Source organism: Rhipicephalus microplus, chromosome 4 (assembly GCF_043290135.1).
Source record: "Rhipicephalus microplus isolate Deutch F79 chromosome 4, USDA_Rmic, whole genome shotgun sequence".
NCBI classification, from domain to species: Eukaryota; Metazoa; Arthropoda; class Arachnida; order Ixodida; family Ixodidae; genus Rhipicephalus; species Rhipicephalus microplus.
In genome coordinates, this window is record NC_134703.1 from 190039403 (window position 1) to 190054546 (window position 15144).

Consider the following 15144-nt stretch of genomic DNA (forward strand, 5'->3'; position numbering starts at 1 on the left):
GCTGATTCAGAATGAATCGTGGCAGTAGGCGTTGCAAAAGAACCGGAACAGCGTGAAAGACATGTATAATGTGCAACAGCAAAAATAAAGCGGTTTTACCGAAACGCAAGAACTGTTGAATCCCGCTTTCACTCTTCTCCCGTCTGCCGAAATAGCTCAGATGGGAGAGCGTTAGACTGAAGATCTAAAGGTCCCTGGTTCGATCCCGCGTTTCGGCGTCCAAAGCACATTTTTGTTAAATCTGTCGGTATGCAAGTGTTTTGCAATATTCTAACGAGTGAAACGATTACGCAGGTGAACACACATGCTTGATAAAAAAATGCTGATTCAGAATGCATCGCGGCAGTAGGCGTTGCAAAAGAACCGGAACAGCTTGAAAGACATGTAATAATGTGCAACAGCTAAAATAAAGCGGTTTTACCGAAACGCAAGAACTGTTGAATCCCGCATTCACTCTTCTCCCGTCTGCCGAAATAGCTCAGTTGGGAGAGCGTTAGACTGAAGATCTAAAGGTCCCTGGTTCGATCCCGGGTTTCCGCGTCCAAAGCACATTTTTGTTAAATCTGTCGGTATGCAAGTATTTTGCAATAATTCTAACGAGTGAAACGGTTACGCAGGTGAACACACATGCTTGATAAAAAAATGCTGATTCAGAATGCATCGCGGCAGTAGGCGTTGCAAAAGAACCGGAACAGCGTGAAAGACATGTAATAATGTGCAACAGCTAAAATAAAGCGGTTTTAACGAAACGCAAGAACTGTTGAATCCCGCTTTCACTCTTCTCCCGTTGCCGAAATAGCTCAGTTGAGACAGTGTTAGACTGAAGATCTAAAGGTCCCTGGTTCGATCCCGGGTTGCGGCGTCCAAAGCACATTTTTGTTAAATCTCTCGGTATGCAAGTATTTTGCAATAATTCTAACGAGTGAAACGATTACGCAGGTGAACACACATGCTTGATAAAAAAATGCTGATTCAGAATGCATCGCCGCAGTAGGCGTTGCAAAAGAATCGGAACAGCGTGAAAGACATGTAATAATGTGCAACAGCTAAAATAAAGCGGTTTTACCGAAACGCAAGAACTGTTAAATCCCGCTTTCACTCTTCTCCCGTCTGAGGAAATAGCTCAGTTAGGAGAGCGTTAGACTGAAGATCTAAAGGTCCCTGGTTCGATGCCGCGTTTCGGCGTCCAAAGCACATTTTTGTTAAATCTCTCGGTATGCAAGTGTTTTGCAATATTCTAACGAGTGAAAGGATTACGCAGGTGAACACACATGCTTGATAAAAAAATGCTGATTCAGAATGCATCGCGGCAGTAGGCGTTGCAAAAGAACCGGAACAGCGTGAAAGACATGTAATAATGTGCAACAGCTAAAATAAAGCGGTTTTACCGATACGCAAGAACTGTTGAATCCCGCTTTCCCTCTTCTCCCATCTGCCGAAATAGCTCAGTTGGGAGAGCGTTAGCCTGAAGATCTAAAGGTCCCTGGTTCGATCCCGGGTTTCGGCGTCCAAAGCTCATTTTTGTTAAATCTGTCGGTATGCAAGTGTTTTGCAATAATTCTAACGAGTGAAACGATTACGCAGGTGAATACACATGCTTGATAAAAAAATGCTGATTCAGATATCATCGCAGCAGTAGGCGTTGCAAAAGAACCGGAACAGCATGAAAGACATGTAATAATGTGCAACAGCTAAAATAAAGCGGTTTTACCGAAACGCAAGAACTGTTGAATCCCACTTTCACTCTTCTCTCGTCTGCCGAAATAGCTCAGTTGGGAGAGCGTTAGACTGAAGATCTGAAGGTCTCTGGTTCGATCCGGGGTTTCGGTGTCCATAGCACATTTTTGTTAAATCTGTCGGTATGCAAGTGTTTTGCAATATTCTAACGAGTGAAACGATTACGCAGGTGAACACACATGCTTGATAAAAAAATGCTGATTCAGAATGCATCGCGGCAGTAGGCGTTGCAAAAGAACCGGAACAGCTTGAAAGACATGTAATAATGTGCAACAGCTAAAATAAAGCGGTTTTACCGAAACGCAAGAACTGTTGAATCCCGCATTCACTCTTCTCCCGTCTGCCGAAATAGCTCAGTTGGGAGAGCGTTAGACTGAAGATCTAAAGGTCCCTGGTTCGATCCCGGGTTTCCGCGTCCAAAGCACATTTTTGTTAAATCTGTCAGTATGCTAGTATTTTGCAATAATTCTAACGAGTGAAACGGTTACGCAGGTGAACACACATGCTTGATAAAAAAATGCTGATTCAGAATGCATCGCGGCAGTAGGCGTTGCAAAAGAACCGGAACAGCTTGAAAGACATGTAATAATGTGCAACAGCTAAAATAAAGCGGTTTTACCGAAACGCAAGAACTGTTGAATCCCGCATTCACTCTTCTCCCGTCTGCCGAAATAGCTCAGTTGGGAGAGCGTTAGACTGAAGATCTAAAGGTCCCTGGTTCGATCCCGGGTTGCGGCGTCCAAAGCACAATTTTGTTAAATCTGTCGGTATGCAAGTATTTTGCAATAATTCTAACGAGTGAAACGATTACGCAGGTGAACTCAAATGCTTGATAAAAAAAATGCTGATTCAGATTGCATCGCGGCAGTAGGCGTTGCAAAAGAACAGGAACAGCGTGAAAGACATGTAATAATGTGCGGCAGCAAAAATAAAGCGGTTTTACCGAAACGCAAGAACTGTTGAATCCCGCTTTCACTCTTCTCCCGTCTGCCGAAATAGCTCAGTTGAGACAGCGTTAGACTGAAGATCTAAAGGTCCCTGGCTCGATCCCGGGTTTCGGCGTCCAAAGCACATTTTTGTTAAATCTGTCGGTATGCAAGTGTTTTGCAATAGTTCTAACGAGTGAAACGATTACGCAGGTGAACACACATGCTTCATAAAAAATGCTGATTGAGATTGTATCGCGGCAGTAGGCGTTGCGAAAGAACCGGAACAGCGTAAAGACTTGTAATAATGTGCAACAGCTAAAATAAAGCGGTTTTACCGAAACGCAAGAACTGTTGAATGCCGCTTTCACTCTTCTCCCGTCTGCCGAAATAACTCAGTTGGGAGAGTGTTAGACTGAAGATCTAAAGGTCCCTCGTTCGATCCCGGGTTTCTGCATCCAAAGCACATTTTTGTTAAATCTGTCGTTATGCAAGTATTTTGCAATAATTCTAACGAGAGAAACGATTACGCAGGTGAACACACATGCTTGATAAAAAAATGCTGATTCAGAATGCATCGCGACAGTAGCCGTTGCAAAAGAACCGGAACAGCGTGAAAGACGTGTAATAATGTGCAACAGCTAAAATAAAGCGGTTTTACCGAAACGCAAGAACTGTTGAATCCCGCTTTCACTCTTCTTCCTTCTGCCGAAATAGCCCAGTTGGGAGAGCGTCAGACTGAAGATCTAAAGGTCCCTGGTTCGATCCCGGGTTTCGGCGTTCAAAACACATTTTTGTTAAATCTGTCGGTATGCAAGTATTTTGCAATAATTCTAACGAGTGAAACGATTACGCAGGTGAACACACATGCTTGATAAAAAAATGCTGATTCAGAATGCATCGCGACAGTAGGCGTTGCAAAAGAACCGGAACAGCGTGAAAGACATGTAATAATGTGCAACAGCTAAAATAAAGCGGTTTTACCGAAACGCAAGAACTGTTGAATCCCGCTTTCACTCTTCTCCCGTCTGCCGAAATAGCTCAGTTGGGAGAGCGTTAGACTGAAGATCTAAAGGTCTCTGGTTCGATCCAGGGTTTCGGCGTCCAAAGCACATTTTTGTTAAATCTGTCGGTATGCAAGTATTTTGCAATAATTCTAACGAGACAAACGATTACGCAGGTGAACACACAAGCTCGATAAAAAATTGCTGATTCAGAATGAATCGTGGCAGTAGGCGTTGCAAAAGAACCGGAACAGCGTGAAAGACATGTAATAATGTGCAACAGCAAAAATAAAGCGGTTTTACCGAAACGCAAGAACTGTTGAATCCCGCTTTCACTCTTCTCCCGTCTGCCGAAATAGCTCAGTTGGGAGAGCGTTAGACTGAAGATCTAAAGGTCCCTGGTTCGATCCCGCGTTTCGGCGTCCAAAGCACATTTTTGTTAAATCTTTCGGTATGCAAGTATTTTGAAATAATTCTAACGAGTGAAACGGTTACGCAGGCGAACACACATGCTTGATAAAAAACTGCTGATTCAGAATGCATCGCGACAGTAGGCGTTGCAAAAGAACCGGAACAGCGTGAAAGACATGTAATAATGTGCAACAGCTAAAATAGAGCGGTTTTACCGAAACGCAAGAACTGTTGAATCCCGCTTTCACTCTTCTCCCGTCTGCCGAAATAGCTCAGTTGGGAGAGTGTTAGACTGAAGATCTAAAGGTCCCTGGCTCGATCCCGGGTTTCGGCGTTCAAAGCAGATTTTTGTTAAATCTGTCGGTATGCAAGTATTTTGCAATAATTCTAACGAGTGAAACGATTACGCAGGTGAACACACATGCTTGATAAAAAAATGCTGATTCAGAATGCATCGCGGCAGTAGGCGTTGCAAAAGAACCGGAACAGCGTGAAAGACATGTAATAATGTGCAACAGCTAAAATAAAGCGGTTTTACCGAAACGCAAGAACTGTTGAATCCCGCTTTCACTCTTCTCCCTTCTGCCGAAATTGCTCAGTTGGGAGAGCGTTAGACAGAAGATCTAAAGGTCCCTGGTTCGATCCCGGGTTTTGGCGTCCAAAGCATATTTGGTAAATCTGTTGGTATGCAAGTATTTTGCAATAATTCTAACGAGTGAAACGATTACGCAGGTGAACACACATGCTTCATAAAAACTGATGATTGAGATTGTATCGCGGCAGTAGGCGTTGCGAAAGAACCGGAACAGCGTAAAGGCTTGTAATAATGTGCAACAGCTAAAATAAAGCGGTTTTACCGAAACGCAAGAACTGTTGAATGCCGCTTTCACTCTTCTCCCATCTGCCGAAATAACTCAGTTGGGAGAGTGTTAGACTGAAGATCTAAAGGTCCCTGGTTCGATCCCGGGTTTCGGCGTCCAAAGCACATTTTTGTTAAATCTGTCGGTATGCAAGTATTTTGCAATAATTCTAACGAGACAAACGATTACGCAGGTGAACACACAAGCTCGATAAAAAATTGCTGATTCAGAATGAATCGTGGCAGTAGGCGTTGCAAAAGAACCGGAACAGCGTGAAAGACATGTAATAATGTGCAACAGCAAAAATAAAGCGGTTTTACCGAAACGCAAGAACTGTTGAATCCCGCTTTCACTCTTCTCCCGTCTGCCGAAATAGCTCAGTTGGGAGAGCGTTTGACTGAAGATCTAAAGGTCCCTGGTTCGTTCCCGCGTTTCGGCGTCCAAAGCACATTTTTGTTAAATCTGTCGGTATGCAAGTGTTTTGCAATATTCTAACGAGTGAAACGATTACGCAGGTGAACACACATGCTTGATAAAAAAATGCTGATTCAGAATGCATCGCGGCAGTAGGCGTTGCAAAAGAACCGGAACAGCTTGAAAGACATGTAATAATGTGCAACAGCTAAAATAAAGCGGTTTTACCGAAACGCAAGAACTGTTGAATCCCGCATTCACTCTTCTCCCGTCTGCCGAAATAGCTCAGTTGGGAGAGCGTTAGACTGAAGATCTAAAGGTCCCTGGTTCGATCCCGGGTTTCCGCGTCCAAAGCACATTTTTGTTAAATCTGTCGGTATGCAAGTATTTTGCAATAATTCTAACGAGTGAAACGGTTACGCAGGTGAACACACATGCTTGATAAAAAAATGCTGATTCAGAATGCATCGCGGCAGTAGGCGTTGCAAAAGAACCGGAACAGCGTGAAAGACATGTAATAATGTGCAACAGCTAAAATAAAGCGGTTTTAACGAAACGCAAGAACTGTTGAATCCCGCTTTCACTCTTCTCCCGTTGCCGAAATAGCTCAGTTGAGACAGTGTTAGACTGAAGATCTAAAGGTCCCTGGTTCGATCCCGGGTTGCGGCGTCCAAAGCACATTTTTGTTAAATCTCTCGGTATGCAAGTATTTTGCAATAATTCTAACGAGTGAAACGATTACGCAGGTGAACACACATGCTTGATAAAAAAATGCTGATTCAGAATGCATCGCCGCAGTAGGCGTTGCAAAAGAATCGGAACAGCGTGAAAGACATGTAATAATGTGCAACAGCTAAAATAAAGCGGTTTTACCGAAACGCAAGAACTGTTGAATCCCGCTTTCACTCTTCTCCCGTCTGAGGAAATAGCTCAGTTAGGAGAGCGTTAGACTGAAGATCTAAAGGTCCCTGGTTCGATCCCGCGTTTCGGCGTCCAAAGCACATTTTTGTTAAATCTCTCGGTATGCAAGTGTTTTGCAATATTCTAACGAGTGAAAGGATTACGCAGGTGAACACACATGCTTGATAAAAAAATGCTGATTCAGAATGCATCGCGGCAGTAGGCGTTGCAAAAGAACCGGAACAGCGTGAAAGACATGTAATAATGTGCAACAGCTAAAATAAAGCGGTTTTACCGATACGCAAGAACTGTTGAATCCCGCTTTCCCTCTTCTCCCATCTGCCGAAATAGCTCAGTTGGGAGAGCGTTAGCCTGAAGATCTAAAGGTCCCTGGTTCGATCCCGGGTTTCGGCGTCCAAAGCTCATTTTTGTTAAATCTGTCGGTATGCAAGTGTTTTGCAATAATTCTAACGAGTGAAACGATTACGCAGGTGAATACACATGCTTGATAAAAAAATGCTGATTCAGATATCATCGCAGCAGTAGGCGTTGCAAAAGAACCGGAACAGCATGAAAGACATGTAATAATGTGCAACAGCTAAAATAAAGCGGTTTTACCGAAACGCAAGAACTGTTGAATCCCACTTTCACTCTTCTCTCGTCTGCCGAAATAGCTCAGTTGGGAGAGCGTTAGACTGAAGATCTGAAGGTCTCTGGTTCGATCCGGGGTTTCGGCGTCCATAGCACATTTTTGTTAAATCTGTCGGTATGCAAGTGTTTTGCAATATTCTAACGAGTGAAACGATTACGCAGGTGAACACACATGCTTGATAAAAAAATGCTGATTCAGAATGCATCGCGGCAGTAGGCGTTGCAAAAGAACCGGAACAGCTTGAAAGACATGTAATAATGTGCAACAGCTAAAATAAAGCGGTTTTACCGAAACGCAAGAACTGTTGAATCCCGCATTCACTCTTCTCCCGTCTGCCGAAATAGCTCAGTTGGGAGAGCGTTAGACTGAAGATCTAAAGGTCCCTGGTTCGATCCCGGGTTTCCGCGTCCAAAGCACATTTTTGTTAAATCTGTCAGTATGCAAGTATTTTGCAATAATTCTAACGAGTGAAACGGTTACGCAGGTGAACACACATGCTTGATAAAAAAATGCTGATTCAGAATGCATCGCGGCAGTAGGCGTTGCAAAAGAACCGGAACAGCTTGAAAGACATGTAATAATGTGCAACAGCTAAAATAAAGCGGTTTTACCGAAACGCAAGAACTGTTGAATCCCGCATTCACTCTTCTCCCGTCTGCCGAAATAGCTCAGTTGGGAGAGCGTTAGACTGAAGATCTAAAGGTCCCTGGTTCGATCCCGGGTTTCCGCGTCCAAAGCACATTTTTGTTAAATCTGTCGGTATGCAAGTATTTTGCAATAATTCTAACGAGTGAAACGGTTACGCAGGTGAACACACATGCTTGATAAAAAAATGCTGATTCAGAATGCATCGCGGCAGTAGGCGTTGCAAAAGAACCGGAACAGCGTGAAAGACATGTAATAATGTGCAACAGCTAAAATAAAGCGGTGTTAACGAAACGCAAGAACTGTTGAATCCCGCTTTCACTCTTCTCCCGTTGCCGAAATAGCTCAGTTGAGACAGTGTTAGACTGAAGATCTAAAGGTCCCTGGTTCGATCCCGGGTTGCGGCGTCCAAAGCACAATTTTGTTAAATCTGTCGGTATGCAAGTATTTTGCAATAATTCTAACGAGTGAAACGATTACGCAGGTGAACTCAAATGCTTGATAAAAAAATGCTGATTCAGATTGCATCGCGGCAGTAGGCGTTGCAAAAGAACAGGAACAGCGTGAAAGACATGTAATAATGTGCGGCAGCTAAAATAAAGCGGTTTTACCGAAACGCAAGAACTGTTGAATCCCGCTTTCACTCTTCTCCCGTCTGCCGAAATAGCTCAGTTGAGACAGCGTTAGACTGAAGATCTAAAGGTCCCTGGCTCGATCCCGGGTTTCGGCGTCCAAAGCACATTTTTGTTAAATCTGTCGGTATGCAAGTGTTTTGCAATAGTTCTAACGAGTGAAACGATTACGCAGGTGAACACACATGCTTCATAAAAAATGCTGATTGAGATTGTATCGCGGCAGTAGGCGTTGCGAAAGAACCGGAACAGCGTAAAGACTTGTAATAATGTGCAACAGCTAAAATAAAGCGGTTTTACCGAAACGCAAGAACTGTTGAATGCCGCTTTCACTCTTCTCCCGTCTGCCGAAATAACTCAGTTGGGAGAGTGTTAGACTGAAGATCTAAAGGTCCCTCGTTCGATCCCGGGTTTCTGCATCCAAAGCACAATTTTGTTAAATCTGTCGGTATGAAAGTATTTTGCAATAATTCTAACGAGAGAAACGATTACGCAGGTGAACACACATGCTTGATAAAAAAATGCTGATTCAGAATGCATCGCGACAGTAGCCGTTGCAAAAGAACCGGAACAGCGTGAAAGACGTGTAATAATGTGCAACAGCTAAAATAAAGCGGTTTTACCGAAACGCAAGAACTGTTGAATCCCGCTTTCACTCTTCTTCCTTCTGCCGAAATAGCCCAGTTGGGAGAGCGTCAGACTGAAGATCTAAAGGTCCCTGGTTCGATCCCGGGTTTCGGCGTTCAAAACACATTTTTGTTAAATCTGTCGGTATGCAAGTATTTTGCAATAATTCTAACGAGTGAAACGATTACGCAGGTGAACACACATGCTTGATAAAAAAATGCTGATTCAGAATGCATCGCGACAGTAGGCGTTGCAAAAGAACCGGAACAGCGTGAAAGACGTGTAATAACGTGCAACAGCTAAAATAAAGCGGTTTTATCGAAACGCAAGAACTGTTGAATCCCGCTTTCACTCTTCTCTAGTCTGCCGAAACAGCTCAGTTGGGAGAGCGTTAGACTGAAGATCTAAAGGTCCCTGGTTCGATCCCGGGTTTCGGCGACCAAAGCACATTTTTGGTAAATCTGTCGGTATGCAAGTATTTTGCAATAATTCTAACGAGTGAAACGATTACGCAGGTGAACACACATGCTTGATAAAAAAATGCTGATTCAGATTGCATCGCAGCAGTAGGCGTTGCAAAAGAACCGGAACAGCGTGAAAGACATGTAATAATGTGCAACAGCTAAAATAAAGCGGTTTTACCGAAACGCAAGAACTGTTGAATCCCGCTTTCACTCTTCTCCCGTCTGCCGAAATAGCTCAGTTGGGAGAGCGTTAGACTGAAGATCTAAAGGTCTCTGGTTCGATCCAGGGTTTCGGCGTCCAAAGCACATTTTTGTTAATTCTGTCGGTATGCAAGTATTTTGCAATAATTCTAACGAGTGAAACGATTACGCAGGTGAACACACATGCTTGATAAAAAAATGCTGATTCAGAATGCATCACGACAGTAGGCGTTGCAAAAGAACCGGAACAGCGTGAAAGACATGTAATAATGTTCAACAGCTAAAATAAAGCGGTTTTACCGAAACGCAAGAACTGTTGAATCCCGCTTTCACTCTGCTCCCGTCTGCCGAAACAGCTCAGTTGGGAGAGCGTTAGACTGAAGATCTAAAGGTCCCTGGTTCGATCCCAGGTTTCGGCGTCCAAAGCACATTTTTGTTAAATCTTTCGGTATGCAAGTATTTTGAAATAATTCTAACGAGTGAAACGGTTACGCAGGCGAACACACATGCTTGATAAAAAACTGCTGATTCAGAATGCATCGCGACAGTAGGCGTTGCAAAAGAACCGGAACAGCGTGAAAGACTTGTAATAATGTGCAACAGCTAAAATAGAGCGGTTTTACCGAAACGCAAGAACTGTTGAATCCCGCTTTCACTCTTCTCCCGTCTGCCGAAATAGCTCAGTTGGGAGAGTGTTAGACTGAAGATCTAAAGGTCCCTGGTTCGATCCCGGGTTTCGGCGTTCAAAGCAGATTTTTGTTAAATCTGTCGGTATGCAAGTATTTTGCAATAATTCTAACGAGTGAAACGATTACGCAGGTGAACACACATGCTTGATAAAAAAATGCTGATTCAGAATGCATCGCGGCAGTAGGCGTTGCAAAAGAACCGGAACAGCGTGAAAGACATGTAATAATGTGCAACAGCTAAAATAAAGCGGTTTTACCGAAACGCAAGAACTGTTGAATCCCGCTTTCACTCTTCTCCCGTCTGCCGAAATAGCTCAGTTGGGAGAGCGTTAGACTGAAGATCTAAAGGTCCCTGGTTCGATCCCGGGTTTCGGCGTCCAAAGCTCATTTTTGTTAAATCTGTCGGTATGCAAGTGTTTTGCAATAATTCTAACGAGTGAAACGATTACGCAGGTGAATACACATGCTTGATAAAGAAATGCTGATTCAGAATGCATCGCCGCAGTAAGCGTTGCGAAAGAACCGTAACAGTGTGAAAGACATATAATATATAGCAACAGCATATATAAAGCGGTTTTACCGAAACGCAAGAACGTTAAAGAACCCCAGGTGGTCAAAATTTCCGGAGCCCTCCACTACGGCGTCTCTCATAATCAAATGGTGGTTTTGGGACGTTAAACCCCACAAATCAATCAATAGAAACGAAAGAACTGTTGAATCCCGCTTTCACTCTTCTCCCGTGTGCGGAAATAGCTCAGTTGGGTGAGTGTTAGACTGAAGTTCTAAAGGTCCTTGGAAGCGCGGCATTCACGGCGTTTCGTTGAGGAATCGCACCGATGTGCAGCGCGGTTTAACGGTGCGAAATATAATGAAATGTTCCCAGTAAATACCAACCGGTCGTTGCTATTCTTCGCTGCACTTATAATTTCGTTGCCTGTTGACAGATGCTTACACGGTTAGCCACACAAAGCACATGTGTTTGACACTGATGTGCAAACATATGCCCCCCTCTCCCCCCCCTACCGATATATATATATATATATATATATATATATATATATATATATATATATATATAATTATATATATACAGGTTCGATTCCTGCTCACGGTTGGTTATTTTTCCACCCACTTTTCTTTCTTCTTATTGACATTCCATTTGTTCTAATAACTTCCACTATACATTTCTTGGCATTACTGTCTGTTAGATCTCATTAAAATTGTGTCAAAACACGAGAAAACAAGCCCTTAGGTATCCACTTCCTTCCCTTATTCATTAACGATGGTCTCTTACTGGCAGACTTGGTGTCATTATGTTGTATACGAGGGACTATTGGTCAGCTGCCCGCTCGTAATTAGTTCACGTGCTACCTGACGCCAAACATGCGCATAATGGAGTCTGTTAAATTTGAGCTCATTATTAATGTGTCAAAACACGAAAAAACGAGCCCTTAGTTATACACTTCTTTCCCTTATATATATTGTAACGACGAGAAATAAGACACAACGCCTTTGCTGCAGGCCGGCTGTTCTTATTCTGCTTCGTCTTCCTCGTCTTCCTTCCTAGCATGCGAGTCTGTGCCAGAGAGAGTTCCAGTTTCGGTTTTCGTCATTACAATATATATATATAAATATATATATATAATATATATATATATATATATATATATATATATATATATATATATATATATATATATATATATATTTAATTTTCTTTTTGTTTGACTCTGTCAACACCGTGCTTGGGGGCATTACAGGGAGGGCGACACAAAGTACATAACGTTCGCACAAAAAAAAATTCAAAAAGCACATATAACGAGATGAATGACCAACAATAAAAAAATAAGAAAAAAACAACAGTGACTACACACATAAAAATTAACGAATAAATGCTGACAACAGAATTTACCACGCATCACTACAACAAAAACCGTCCAAAGCATTTTCAAAATCCACTGATGTTGTTTGTCGCACAACCAAATTGGGTAAACTATTCCACATATCTGTTCTGTCTGGCAAAAAGGAGTGGCGGAAAGCATTTGTGCGTGTGAAATAAGGTTAAATTGCTCTACTATTATTAAGATGATCACATCACCTTCCAGGGGGCTGAGTATATAAATCCTTACTTATTTTTCTTTGCCCGCTTATAATCCTAAAAAGAAACTTGAGCTGCGATATTCCAAAGACTCAAGCTCACAGGACTTTAACAAAGCTGTGACTGAGTGTGTGCGTTAGTATCTACCGCATATATATATATATATATATATATATTTATATATATACATACATACATACATATATATATATATATATATATATATATATATATATATATATATATATATATATATATATATATATATATATATATATATATATATATATATATATATATATATATATATATATATATATATATATATATATACATTCATCATAGCGTCACACGAGCCCACAGGATGAAGACCTCCTAGCCGCACACAGCGACCAGCACCATGACAGAATCATCGACCGACCTTCCCATCCCCAAGTACACCGGAGCAGCGGACGATGGACTTGTACAGGACCGGTTCGACCTGTTCGAGTTCCACGCTACCGCTGCAACTTGGTCGGAACGGGAAATGGTTACGAAAATCAGCGACTACGTCACCGGTGAGGCATTTAAATTTTACCTCACCCACATATTCGACAACGATGAGTCTTGGCAAAAGATAAAAGAAGAAATAATCGTTTGGTTTAAAAAAGACGATGACGACTACGACTAAGACTTGCTTGTAACCCACCATCCACAGACAACTGCACTCAGTCGTCAGTTTTATAGGCAGCCTTCAACCATTCGAACGCACAACAAGATTCGACCTCTGACAAACCACGAAGTGGCACACGAGTTCAGTGGCAGACGACAATGCGTATTTTGGGAAAAACACAGCCATCGAGCGCGCCTCCCTTCTGCACGAAAGTCGGCATTTGCGAAGTCATCGCTTCAGCATATGACCCGAGACGTTGCCCAACCACCTGATGCTGTTCACTCTTCGTCTGGCATACGTGGTCCACCACCTGGGTTTTCATCACGTGGTTCTTCAAGCGCTCCTAACGCTCATCACTTGCCTTGTAAGGACGCCGTATTCATGGTAGATGACCTGGCGCATCGGGAAAATACCGTGTCAAGCCATTCTTCTTCCATACAATTTCATGCATCGCCGTCCGGTGCACACACTGTCAAGAATCCAAACAAAACAGAAGGCTCAGACGCATCGAACGTCGCACGCTACCAGGCGCATCAACTACTCACAGCGAACCGCGAAAAAGAAGCCCTTGAAGAGCTTTGCGTCATTTCTATGGCACCGCAGACTTGCCAAAGTCTGCAGTTCAAACCTAGTAATGCCATGTCACCTGTGGCGCCCACATGCAGAGCTCACCAATTCATGAATCGAACAAATTCAGAAGTGCATGATACATCGAACCTCGTACACAGTTGTCTTTCGGAAGCGCCCGTAATGAACCTCGTCAACGAAGCCTCTGAAGAGCATGCTAGCGATGATGACGCATTACCAACTATGCCCGACAAGCAAGACACCAGTTCACCATTCATCAGCTGTCTACAGGACGCGTCAAACACCGGAGGAAATGAATGCCCCATTCCGGAACGGGTGCCACTACAGCCATTTCTTGAACAGCCTCAGCAAAGCAAGCAAAGCCCACTTCACAAACTCACGCTACAACGAGAGAGACTGCAACGAGGGCATCGACGAACGCAAACCTCAACGGAAGTGCACTCACCAATTGAAGAAAATCAGAAAATAAGATCTCGAAACCAAAGACCAATTCAAGACGTCAGACACTTTCGCACAAAAAAAAGTCACCAGAGACACTCTCTGCACTTGCTATTACACCGACTGCACCATCACAGAAAACGCCGAGAAAGACGCGGAAGCCCTGCTTGCACACCGCTATCACTCAGGCACTTCGCCACAGTCTGTCAAAAAGCATGAAAGCAAGAAGCACTGAGATGGTACCATTCACAGCGAAAAAGACAACCCCGACGACATCCGAACTTCAAATGCTACAGGCACTCCCAACCTTGTCTGTTCCTCACAAAAACTCGACCGATGTCATCACCAGTTCAGATTTCCAGAGTGTGGTTATGCCATCCAGGACGCAACAGTCAAGCTCGTCCACCGGAGTCGTCATAGAAATCACCGGACTGCTCCCTCAGCCTTGAAGATTCAGTGAGACTGTGAAACTCCGTCGGGATGTGAAACTGTGAACTTTTGTTGTAGTCACAAACTGTGAATTTGTTGTAGTTTGTAACCGGTGCCAGCTTTCGGGGGGAGGGGGAATCCTGTGACGTAAGAAGGCAGGGATGGTTGGGAGAAGTAGATGAGGAAGATGTGCTTGAGAATAAACATGGCGTATGAGCCAGGCCACGTCTCCCATTCATCATAGCGTCACACACACTTATATATATATATACATATATATATATATATATATATATATATATATATATATATATATATATATATATATATATGTATATATATATATAAGTGTGTGTGTGTGTGTGTGTGTAAACATTCCCATGTTCATTTCACATACACACCCAATTAAGTAGCTGGGAGATAGCCACTTTGGTAGATCAGTTGGTACCGAACGCGTTATTCGAAGGTTGCAGGTTCGGTTCCTGCCCAACGCAAGTAGTCATCTTTTCACCCACTTGTTTTCTTAACAGTTCGACTACAATTCGGTTTTAGGATTTTCCCTTTACTTTCCTTAGCAATATTTTCTGTTAGATCTCATATATATATATATATATATATATATATATATATATATATATATATATATATATATATATATTGGGAGTAATAATTCAATGGGCCAGTTAGTCTTCGTGAAGGTATGGGATATGGCACAACGGGAGCGTTGTCAACAAGGATAAATATATTTATTTCCCAACAGTTTCGGGAGGGGACCTC

General features: G+C 42.8%; 31 non-coding genes across 31 annotated transcripts; all 31 read left to right on the forward strand.

The window, feature by feature from the left end:
* Positions 1-145: 145 nt before the first annotated feature.
* Positions 146-218, forward strand: TRNAF-GAA (transfer RNA phenylalanine (anticodon GAA)). Its single transcript has one exon. It is a non-coding gene; the product is annotated as a tRNA-Phe (tRNA).
* Positions 219-467: 249 nt separating this feature from the next.
* Positions 468-540, forward strand: TRNAF-GAA (transfer RNA phenylalanine (anticodon GAA)). The gene has a single exon. It is a non-coding gene; the product is annotated as a tRNA-Phe (tRNA).
* Positions 541-789: 249 nt separating this feature from the next.
* TRNAF-GAA (transfer RNA phenylalanine (anticodon GAA)) lies at positions 790-862 on the forward strand. The gene has a single exon. It is a non-coding gene; the product is annotated as a tRNA-Phe (tRNA).
* A 572-nt stretch (positions 863-1434) lies between these two features.
* On the forward strand, positions 1435-1507 carry TRNAF-GAA (transfer RNA phenylalanine (anticodon GAA)). The gene has a single exon. It is a non-coding gene; the product is annotated as a tRNA-Phe (tRNA).
* Positions 1508-1757: 250 nt separating this feature from the next.
* Positions 1758-1830, forward strand: TRNAF-GAA (transfer RNA phenylalanine (anticodon GAA)). Its single transcript has one exon. It is a non-coding gene; the product is annotated as a tRNA-Phe (tRNA).
* Positions 1831-2079: 249 nt separating this feature from the next.
* TRNAF-GAA (transfer RNA phenylalanine (anticodon GAA)) lies at positions 2080-2152 on the forward strand. The gene has a single exon. It is a non-coding gene; the product is annotated as a tRNA-Phe (tRNA).
* A 250-nt stretch (positions 2153-2402) lies between these two features.
* On the forward strand, positions 2403-2475 carry TRNAF-GAA (transfer RNA phenylalanine (anticodon GAA)). Its single transcript has one exon. It is a non-coding gene; the product is annotated as a tRNA-Phe (tRNA).
* Positions 2476-2726: 251 nt separating this feature from the next.
* On the forward strand, positions 2727-2799 carry TRNAF-GAA (transfer RNA phenylalanine (anticodon GAA)). The gene has a single exon. It is a non-coding gene; the product is annotated as a tRNA-Phe (tRNA).
* A 248-nt stretch (positions 2800-3047) lies between these two features.
* On the forward strand, positions 3048-3120 carry TRNAF-GAA (transfer RNA phenylalanine (anticodon GAA)). Its single transcript has one exon. It is a non-coding gene; the product is annotated as a tRNA-Phe (tRNA).
* A 250-nt stretch (positions 3121-3370) lies between these two features.
* TRNAF-GAA (transfer RNA phenylalanine (anticodon GAA)) lies at positions 3371-3443 on the forward strand. The gene has a single exon. It is a non-coding gene; the product is annotated as a tRNA-Phe (tRNA).
* A 250-nt stretch (positions 3444-3693) lies between these two features.
* On the forward strand, positions 3694-3766 carry TRNAF-GAA (transfer RNA phenylalanine (anticodon GAA)). Its single transcript has one exon. It is a non-coding gene; the product is annotated as a tRNA-Phe (tRNA).
* A 250-nt stretch (positions 3767-4016) lies between these two features.
* TRNAF-GAA (transfer RNA phenylalanine (anticodon GAA)) lies at positions 4017-4089 on the forward strand. The gene has a single exon. It is a non-coding gene; the product is annotated as a tRNA-Phe (tRNA).
* Positions 4090-4339: 250 nt separating this feature from the next.
* Positions 4340-4412, forward strand: TRNAF-GAA (transfer RNA phenylalanine (anticodon GAA)). The gene has a single exon. It is a non-coding gene; the product is annotated as a tRNA-Phe (tRNA).
* Positions 4413-4662: 250 nt separating this feature from the next.
* TRNAF-GAA (transfer RNA phenylalanine (anticodon GAA)) lies at positions 4663-4735 on the forward strand. Its single transcript has one exon. It is a non-coding gene; the product is annotated as a tRNA-Phe (tRNA).
* Positions 4736-4981: 246 nt separating this feature from the next.
* On the forward strand, positions 4982-5054 carry TRNAF-GAA (transfer RNA phenylalanine (anticodon GAA)). Its single transcript has one exon. It is a non-coding gene; the product is annotated as a tRNA-Phe (tRNA).
* A 250-nt stretch (positions 5055-5304) lies between these two features.
* On the forward strand, positions 5305-5377 carry TRNAF-GAA (transfer RNA phenylalanine (anticodon GAA)). The gene has a single exon. It is a non-coding gene; the product is annotated as a tRNA-Phe (tRNA).
* A 249-nt stretch (positions 5378-5626) lies between these two features.
* On the forward strand, positions 5627-5699 carry TRNAF-GAA (transfer RNA phenylalanine (anticodon GAA)). The gene has a single exon. It is a non-coding gene; the product is annotated as a tRNA-Phe (tRNA).
* A 249-nt stretch (positions 5700-5948) lies between these two features.
* Positions 5949-6021, forward strand: TRNAF-GAA (transfer RNA phenylalanine (anticodon GAA)). Its single transcript has one exon. It is a non-coding gene; the product is annotated as a tRNA-Phe (tRNA).
* Positions 6022-6593: 572 nt separating this feature from the next.
* TRNAF-GAA (transfer RNA phenylalanine (anticodon GAA)) lies at positions 6594-6666 on the forward strand. Its single transcript has one exon. It is a non-coding gene; the product is annotated as a tRNA-Phe (tRNA).
* Positions 6667-6916: 250 nt separating this feature from the next.
* TRNAF-GAA (transfer RNA phenylalanine (anticodon GAA)) lies at positions 6917-6989 on the forward strand. The gene has a single exon. It is a non-coding gene; the product is annotated as a tRNA-Phe (tRNA).
* A 249-nt stretch (positions 6990-7238) lies between these two features.
* Positions 7239-7311, forward strand: TRNAF-GAA (transfer RNA phenylalanine (anticodon GAA)). Its single transcript has one exon. It is a non-coding gene; the product is annotated as a tRNA-Phe (tRNA).
* Positions 7312-7561: 250 nt separating this feature from the next.
* TRNAF-GAA (transfer RNA phenylalanine (anticodon GAA)) lies at positions 7562-7634 on the forward strand. Its single transcript has one exon. It is a non-coding gene; the product is annotated as a tRNA-Phe (tRNA).
* A 249-nt stretch (positions 7635-7883) lies between these two features.
* Positions 7884-7956, forward strand: TRNAF-GAA (transfer RNA phenylalanine (anticodon GAA)). The gene has a single exon. It is a non-coding gene; the product is annotated as a tRNA-Phe (tRNA).
* A 250-nt stretch (positions 7957-8206) lies between these two features.
* Positions 8207-8279, forward strand: TRNAF-GAA (transfer RNA phenylalanine (anticodon GAA)). The gene has a single exon. It is a non-coding gene; the product is annotated as a tRNA-Phe (tRNA).
* Positions 8280-8527: 248 nt separating this feature from the next.
* Positions 8528-8600, forward strand: TRNAF-GAA (transfer RNA phenylalanine (anticodon GAA)). Its single transcript has one exon. It is a non-coding gene; the product is annotated as a tRNA-Phe (tRNA).
* Positions 8601-8850: 250 nt separating this feature from the next.
* Positions 8851-8923, forward strand: TRNAF-GAA (transfer RNA phenylalanine (anticodon GAA)). The gene has a single exon. It is a non-coding gene; the product is annotated as a tRNA-Phe (tRNA).
* A 250-nt stretch (positions 8924-9173) lies between these two features.
* On the forward strand, positions 9174-9246 carry TRNAF-GAA (transfer RNA phenylalanine (anticodon GAA)). Its single transcript has one exon. It is a non-coding gene; the product is annotated as a tRNA-Phe (tRNA).
* Positions 9247-9496: 250 nt separating this feature from the next.
* Positions 9497-9569, forward strand: TRNAF-GAA (transfer RNA phenylalanine (anticodon GAA)). Its single transcript has one exon. It is a non-coding gene; the product is annotated as a tRNA-Phe (tRNA).
* A 250-nt stretch (positions 9570-9819) lies between these two features.
* On the forward strand, positions 9820-9892 carry TRNAF-GAA (transfer RNA phenylalanine (anticodon GAA)). The gene has a single exon. It is a non-coding gene; the product is annotated as a tRNA-Phe (tRNA).
* A 250-nt stretch (positions 9893-10142) lies between these two features.
* TRNAF-GAA (transfer RNA phenylalanine (anticodon GAA)) lies at positions 10143-10215 on the forward strand. The gene has a single exon. It is a non-coding gene; the product is annotated as a tRNA-Phe (tRNA).
* A 250-nt stretch (positions 10216-10465) lies between these two features.
* TRNAF-GAA (transfer RNA phenylalanine (anticodon GAA)) lies at positions 10466-10538 on the forward strand. The gene has a single exon. It is a non-coding gene; the product is annotated as a tRNA-Phe (tRNA).
* The last annotated feature ends 4606 nt before the right edge of the window (positions 10539-15144 follow it).